This window comes from Eurypyga helias, unplaced genomic scaffold, assembly GCF_000690775.1.
Source record: "Eurypyga helias isolate BGI_N326 unplaced genomic scaffold, ASM69077v1 scaffold12299, whole genome shotgun sequence".
Lineage (NCBI taxonomy): Eukaryota > Metazoa > Chordata > Aves > Eurypygiformes > Eurypygidae > Eurypyga > Eurypyga helias.
This window is the reverse complement of record NW_010272803.1, coordinates 27,706-35,669: the sequence shown is the minus strand read 5'-3', so window position 1 is coordinate 35,669 and position 7,964 is coordinate 27,706.

Below are 7,964 nucleotides of genomic sequence, written 5' to 3'. Positions count from 1 at the left end.
ATACTAATAACTGGCCAAATAATTAACCTTCTTCCACTGTATTTAAGAGGAAAGCAGACAGCAAGTTACAGACACTGTTACCATGCTGGACACCAAAGATGATAGCATTTAAAGCACAACCCAGGACTTAGGCCTTCTAATGCTGAGCATTAACAGACTTCATTTAATGATACTTCCCCAAAGAATTCCATGCATTCCACACCACTGAACATAAAGTCATGTCACTTATATTACAAACACACGGTTAAAATCTTTCTCTTCTGTGGGGTTTGTACCCCAGGGCCAAGAAAAGCCAAATTCACTGCCAGAAAAGTACCTTGCAGTTCTGGTGTACAAGTAACCACAGTGAATGCATTGGCTTCATCCCCCTGCTTCAGGGGGAATTTCCCGGCATTCAGGACCGGCTGGTTTGTGCCACCCACGTAGAAAGCAGGGCACCAACCTCAGCCCACATCAACTGCGCGGCTCCAACACGAACCCTGGTCTCCACGGGTGTAACAGAGATGTAAGAGGCAGGGACACCTCACCATTTTTCCGCTGAAATAAATGTTGGGATTTAGAAATAGGCCTTTGTGCCATATGCGAGCCCGCACAAGGTAAATGAAGAGGCAGCTGGGGACTGAGGTTGAGACTGTTTCCTCAGGAGGAAGACTGTCGGCTGAAGAGACTCCCCGGCAGCCACGGAAGACACCGCAGTGCCGAAGAGAAGTGGGAGCCAGCTCTGGGATCTGATTCCTCTGTGGAGTGAGGTCATCTCAGCCCACCCTCACGCCCTGTCCCCTGCCACACACCCTCCCCTTCCTCCTCCCACCTGCTCAATGTATCCTGCGTAAATTCGTCTTGCCTTGCCAAGCAATAGCTTTTAGGGGTAACATCTCATTGTACTTCTTTTGAAATATTTCAAATATAAGCTCTTCCTCGCTGAATTGCGTTACTGAAAAGAGAACGTTAGCGTAAGCGTATAAATCATGAATATGCCAAAGAAGGCCGTTCTTTTAGAGCAAAGAGAAGCAAATTAGATGAACATTTATTGATTCAGCTTTATTTATTATTTCGGAATATATCAAAGTACTGGGCCTGTTCTAAAACTGAATAGAAACAACATTTACTGAAAACTTCAGCAGGCTTTTTAAACAAATTTTTTTCATTAAAAAACCCTTATCTGTTTGTTGCACTGATTGAAGTTTCATTTCAGAAATTTGTGAGCATTTTAGCAGAAAGTTTATCCATGCTTTTTCCCTGAACAACTATATGAAACAAAATGACAAGCATTTATATAAACAGCAATGTTCTCATTTGCATTTAGATAAACATTATAATCACAGCTTAAGTAGTAGCAGTTCTCAGAATTCTTAAATGGCTTCTAGTGGTAAAATCAATGCTCCGCTTAGCTTAAATAGTTATTTTCTATGCTCCATTAGATTTGCAATAGACATCCTCTACTTCCACACTCAAATCAAGGCACAGCCTTGAAAACGTCAGGCAAGTTGTGGATTTTGAATGGGATCATTATTTGAAGAATATTAGGCCAAAATATAAGATGGTTTTAGTCTGCAAGGTTATTTTCACTTCAGTAGAATTAAACTGATTTAGGCCTGCTAAAAGTAGGGTCCATAGCATTTATTTATTTCTGAAAGAAAACTAAAGCCAAACAGGTTTACAACAAGCCCCCCGATGAGAACAGCACTAAAGGTCAAAGCAGAATGCCTGATTGCACCACAAAATTGTGAATATTAAATATGACCTGATGGCAAGGAGCGGAAGGAAATATAACGCATTTAATATGCTTATAGCTACTGCATAAAAACTACAACCACCACCCAATTCATGGTTTAGCAAGCTCATGGTAACAGCTCAGCTCATCAGTGTTCTACTTCGGGCTGATGGAAATAGGCTAGAAGACTTTGGTACAATTATCCTTGCACAAAAGCTCTGACTTGAACTCAGATTCAAAGCATAGCATCAAATACAGCACACAACAGACCTATCCAGAGCTCCCAGCAGTGAGTGGGTATGGCCCCTGTTCTCCTCAGGCTTAGCTCCATGTCCTCTGGAACCTAGAAACCAGGGCAGACCCCCATATTCCCGCTGGCAGCCTCTGAGCCTGTTGGAACTTAGGGGCTGAGAGAGGTCTGCCCATACAGCTGTCTGCTCACCAGGCGTAAATCAGTACTCATTTACATCCATCAACATTTGTAAGCTGTCTGGCAATAGCACCATTAATTTGTTCTCCTGCAAGAATTTAAATAATAACTATGTTATAGAAATAATTTAAAGGTAAGTTTATACTGATATTTAGGATCTTTTTAAAGGTTTTCCAGCTCAGGCTGAGCTATATGAACAGTTCTTCCTATTCTTTTATTATATCCTATAAGTTGTTTCAAATTCAAGAGTAAAATATGTGCTATTGAAGTCCTGACCCATCTGTCAATCAGACACTGTTGTGCAAAAGACTGCAGGACATCTTTAGGTACCTGCTAACTCCTCATCACTCTGCCTGCTCTGAGTCTCTCCTTTTCTGCATTCAGGTAGAGTAAGGAAGTAGCCACAGGCTAACCTGGATGCTGATCCTTTAAATGTAGGATAGTAAGGCTTTTGCAGAAATAGTCCAGCATTAATTGCCAACACAAGCTCTTAATCTTATATGTGCATCAAGTTTTCCAGATACTCCTGCCTGCCTGGCTGTTTCACTACTCAGTGATCACCAAAAACCCGTCTGCCTTTAGGCATATGCAGGTGAGCCAGCTACCATTGCCAACAGACAAGCAGGGGTAGACACCGCTTCTGTGTGATTCCACCTGAATGATCTACCCACTCCTCGTGAGACCTGGGGGGCCCCAACTTCATACCCAGCTCAGCCCTCACCCTGTCACTGCCCATGTCCTACCCCTATGTCATGGCTTAACCCCAGCCAGCACCTAAGCACCACACAGCCACTCACTCACTCACTCACTCACTCACTCACTCACTCACTCACTCACTCACTCACTCCACCCTAGTGGGATGGGGGAGAGAATCAGAAGAGTAAAAGTGTGAAAACTTGTCAGTTGAGATAAAGACAGTTTTAAGGAAAGCCACACCCACCAACAAAGCAAAACAAGGAATTTATTCACGACTTCCCATCAGCAGGCAGGTCGTCAGCCATCTCCAGGCAAGCAGGGCTCCCTCACGTGTAATGGTTACTTGGGAAGTCAAACTCCATCACTCTGAACATCTACCCGTTCCTTCTTCTTCCCCCAGCTTTATATACTGAGCATGACATCATATGGTCTGGAATATCCCTTTGGTGATCTAGAGTTAGCTGTGTCCCCTTCCAACTTCTTGTGCACCCCCAGCCCACTTGCTGGTGGGGTGGTGTGAGAGGTAGAAGAGGACTTGACTCTGTAACCACTGCTCAGCAGTAATGACAACCTCTCTATTGGCAACACTGTTTTCAGCACAAATCAAAAACATAGCCTCATACTAGCTACTATGAAGAAAATTAACTCTACTCTCACCAAAAGCAGCACACCCTAAAATAGAGGGAGAAAGTCTGAAGGTAGAGAAGTGTCTCTATATGAGACATATAGCAGAATAAAGGTAGGGAAGTAGATGGTAATCATATTCCCTTCATCTCACCTTCCCCAGATGGCAGTGACGCATTTTCTAGCAGAGACAGTGCATTCCAATTATTTTGGTTTCATCCTCTTTGTGACAAAATCAATTTTTTCTTCCATCACTGGAGAGGACATGAGCCATTGCAAGGCATCTAAGGTCTGTTTCTCACTAGTTATCACTGCATAACATGGTCTCTGTATAACACACCGGCTAGGTTTCACGAGAGGTCAGTAAAGGCAGAGATGATTACATCTTTCTTCTTTAATCCAACATAAGATTATTAATGAAAAAATTAACATAATACAAAATTAACATAATAGAGAATTTCAAAAACATCAACCCATTCACTAAAACAGTTAATGAGATTTAATGGGTGCCCATCATGCCCTGGAAGGTTCTGTCTTGCCTCTACTGCTTGTATTTGTCAAATGGTTGCATACATAAGAGTTCTAAGGTTCTGCCTTGTTGGGCTTTATCACCTACAATGCTGGAATTCCAGCTGATACGCTGCCCTGTTGTCCATCAAGCAGGGATGAGAAGATGCTGCTTCTTCTTTCACAGTTTATGTCCATCTGCTGTATGTCTGCTACTGAGAATGTCACTTAAAGTATGTAGCCCTCGCTGATCAATACAAATATAATTCAGGCATCTGCTTCTGAGTTTTAGAGTCCCTTCATAGGCTCATACATCTAGGTTTTGAGTGTGGCAGCTCAGAGGGGTGTAGCTCCTGAGATCTTTTTGAAGCTGCCCCAAGATGTTTAAGACCCATTCAGATGGCTGGTACTGAAACACCTCCAAGGTATTCTTCTAGATTGCTTCATGCCCATTCCCACAGTCATAACCTTTCTCATTGCCAATGATTTCCATGCAGATCTTACACATTCAGTGAAAGAGAAGTAGCAAACTGTTTATATGTCAAGAGACTGTGGCTCTTGAATTTAGAAATATTCATTTAAGCTCTTCTTTGATTGCAGCTTTGTTCGTTGTCCAATGCAATACAGTTGCCAGAAGGTCAATATCCAGATACACAATCCTTTATTACAGATGACATAATGAGTGATTTGGTCCTAATAATTCTGTTGGACAAAGATGTAAGTGAAACAAAAGCTCAGTTTACATTTATTGGAGACAATAATCTCTTGGGGAAATAACAGAAAACTTACTATTTTCTGCAGAAAATAATAAAATCATCAGCATTTTACTTTTTATGCATAATTAAGCTAGTCACTCTTTTTGTTCCTGTGGTGTATGAAATAAATCGTTGATAAACAATAACAATATAAAACAATCTTTTGAAAGCATTAGGCTAACATAAAACTATTCCTTTGTCACATTAAAAGAACATTTATCCAAGCACTACAACTTAGTAGTGTGGCCTCTAGCTATCTACTGCATTTTGATACCTCTTAGAAACTATTCTATCCTGACAAACTTCAAAATACCTTAAGAATAAAAATGACACTTTATGCTCCCCTTACGCAAAATGATATCATCGAAAGCTCCAGTTGCAATCAGACTTCACATGTAACTGGGGAAATGGCTCTCTTTTGAGACTTACCACACTGTTGGGGTACCTATTACTTGAAGTCATTTGGTGGGGTACCTGGGGTTTTTTTGTAGCCTTTTGGCGAGTATCAACCATCTCAATGAGGAGGCATAATTGTCTTTTGTCTGATTTCACCTTTTCCATCAGACTGATAATTTGAGCAGTTTTGTTTGAATTGAGTCAATGAAAGACTGGCTTCAATGTTATCCAGTGACTGAAGTTACAGTTATAAAAGTTATCAAACTCAGGAACAGCTAATTGTACGAACTGGACACAAGGAGACCGGCCTGCGATGAAAGGTCCAAAGAAGGGCCATAGAATCATAGAATCACAGAATGGTTTGGGTTGGAAGGGACCTTAAAGATCATCCAGTTCCAACCCCCCTGCCATGGGCAGGGACACCTTCCACTAGACCAGGTTGCTCAAAGCCTCATCCAGCCTGCCCTTGAACACTTCCAGGGATGGGGCATCCACAGCTTCTCTGGGCAACCTGTTCCAGTGTCTCACCACCCTCTCCATGAAGAACTTCTTCCTGATATCTAACCTAAGCCTCCCCACTTTCAACTTAAACCCATTCCCCCTTGTCCTGTCACTACAGGCAGAGCCATAACGCACCATGGAGGGCTCACAGGGGCCATGTAGTTGACTCCTTGACTCTACCTGGGCAGCTAGAGATAAAGGAAACGGTAGGCTGACATCTAAATCCATTCAGGCACAGTCTATAGCTAAAAGCTATTCTGCTGGCAGTATGTGTGGATGCACTCAGGAACCTTCATGGTGGATTATGCTGATTTCTGCTTGAACATTAAGCTACTGCAGCCTCTAAAATCCATTGATGTCGTTCCAAGCCCCATAGGCCCAACAGGGCTAACAGTTTTTCAGTATTTTTCATGGCTGTAAAAGCTTGAATCCAAGGGCTTTGAGGTACTAAACAAGGCAAAGCACTGGATAGTTGAAATGTATCACTTCATTTTACAAGTGGGAATGCAAATGCACTGATGGCTTGCTGAAGGTAAATGGTAAAACAATGTCAGTGGGGCCCATGTGGCACAAACCCAGGAACTTTCCTTGTTTCATTATAATGTCAGGTCCTGCCTCAGACAGAGACAGTAAAGATCTTTAATGAACCAAAGTAGCAACATAGCCCTGCTGTGAGACTGGTGTTCAAAAAGAGTGGGTATCATCTCTGCAAGAACCTGGGTGAGGGTACTCCTGCCTGAAAATGGTGTCACAGGGTAGCTTGAGCCAGTCTAACTGGATGCACCTTCCCCACCTCTGTAGCGAGCACATGGCAGCATGGATCTCAGGGCTGTGTAGCAGAAGAGGGGAGGGAGAAATCTGGGATGTAAAAGGTGGATTTATTGTATCAGGTAAAATAAAAGGAGCTTTAGACTGATAAAGGAAGAAGAAAGTGTATCAGGAGAAAAAGGGAACTAAGAAAGAGAAAGGAAATTACAAAAGTGGTAAAAAATAATATCCAGAAACTCCGTTGCAGCTATTCAATTACACTTGTGCCGAATTGGTGTTCATTGCACTGAGTGGCTTTGCAGACAAAGGAAGGACAATCCCCACTGCAAGAGGGACTCAGTACCCCATTGAGGGAAATTAAACTGGAAGGGGCAAAAGAACATGAACAGGAGAAGGAGAATGCCAGAACAGTGTGCTGTGATTATGCAGTATTTATGAACTGGCTTGGGATGAAATCAGCATCACAGAAGAGGCCTTGGCCTGCAGAAGATAAAAATATTCTGGCCAAGAAGTTGTAGGTTAAGCAGGAAAGTATAGTAAGCAGAGGCCATATACCCTACGCAAAACTGAATTATCTTTTAGTTCATACATGCACTCAGAATTAATTAAGTTATGATATTGTCAAGCCTTTGGCATACTGCCTCCTGTATAAATATTACTGGCACAGATATTCTGTAATTCTATTACAGACATTAATTCAAATGGAGGAGCAGGCAGGCATGAAGCCAGCTGCAAGAGAACATCAGGTTCAGGACTACCTAAGGAACATGAAGGTGCACAAGTCCATGGGACCTGATGAAACACATCCACGGGTCCTGAAGGAAGTGGCAGATGAGGTTGCGAAACCTCTATCCATCATATTCGAGAAGTCGTGGTGGTCTGGTGAAATTCCTGCTAATTGGAAAAGACAAAACATAACCCCCTTTTTAAAAAAGGGAAAAAAGGAGGTTCCAGGGAACTACAGGACAGTCAGTCTCACCTCTGTGTCTGGCAAGATCCTGGAAACTATGCTAAGGCATGTGGAAAATAAGGAGGTGTTTGGTGACAGCCAGCATGGCTTCACTAAGGGCAAATTGTGCCTGACAAATTTGGTGTCCTTCAGTGACAGGGTTACAGTGTTTGTCGGGCAAGATCCTGGAAACTATGCTAAGGCATGTGGAAAATAAGGAGGTGTTTGGTGACAGCCAGCATGGCTTCACTAAGGGCAAATTGTGCCTGACAAATTTGGTGTCCTTCAGTGACAGGGTTACAGTGTTGGTAGATAAGGAAAGAGAAACTGACGTCATCTACCTACAACATCCTTGGCTCCAAACTGGAGAGACATGAATTTGACGGATGGACCATTTGGTGGATAAACAATTGGCTGGACGGTCGCACTCAGAGTGGTCGTCATTGACTCAGTGTCTCAGTGGAGGCCGGTGAGGAGTGGTGTTCCTCAGGGGTCAGTGTTGGGACCGGTGCTGTTCAACATCTCAGTCAGCAACATGGATGATGGGATCGAGTGCACCCTCAGCAAGTTTGCCGATGACACCAAGCTGTGTGGTGCGGTCGACACGCTGGAGGGAAGGGATGC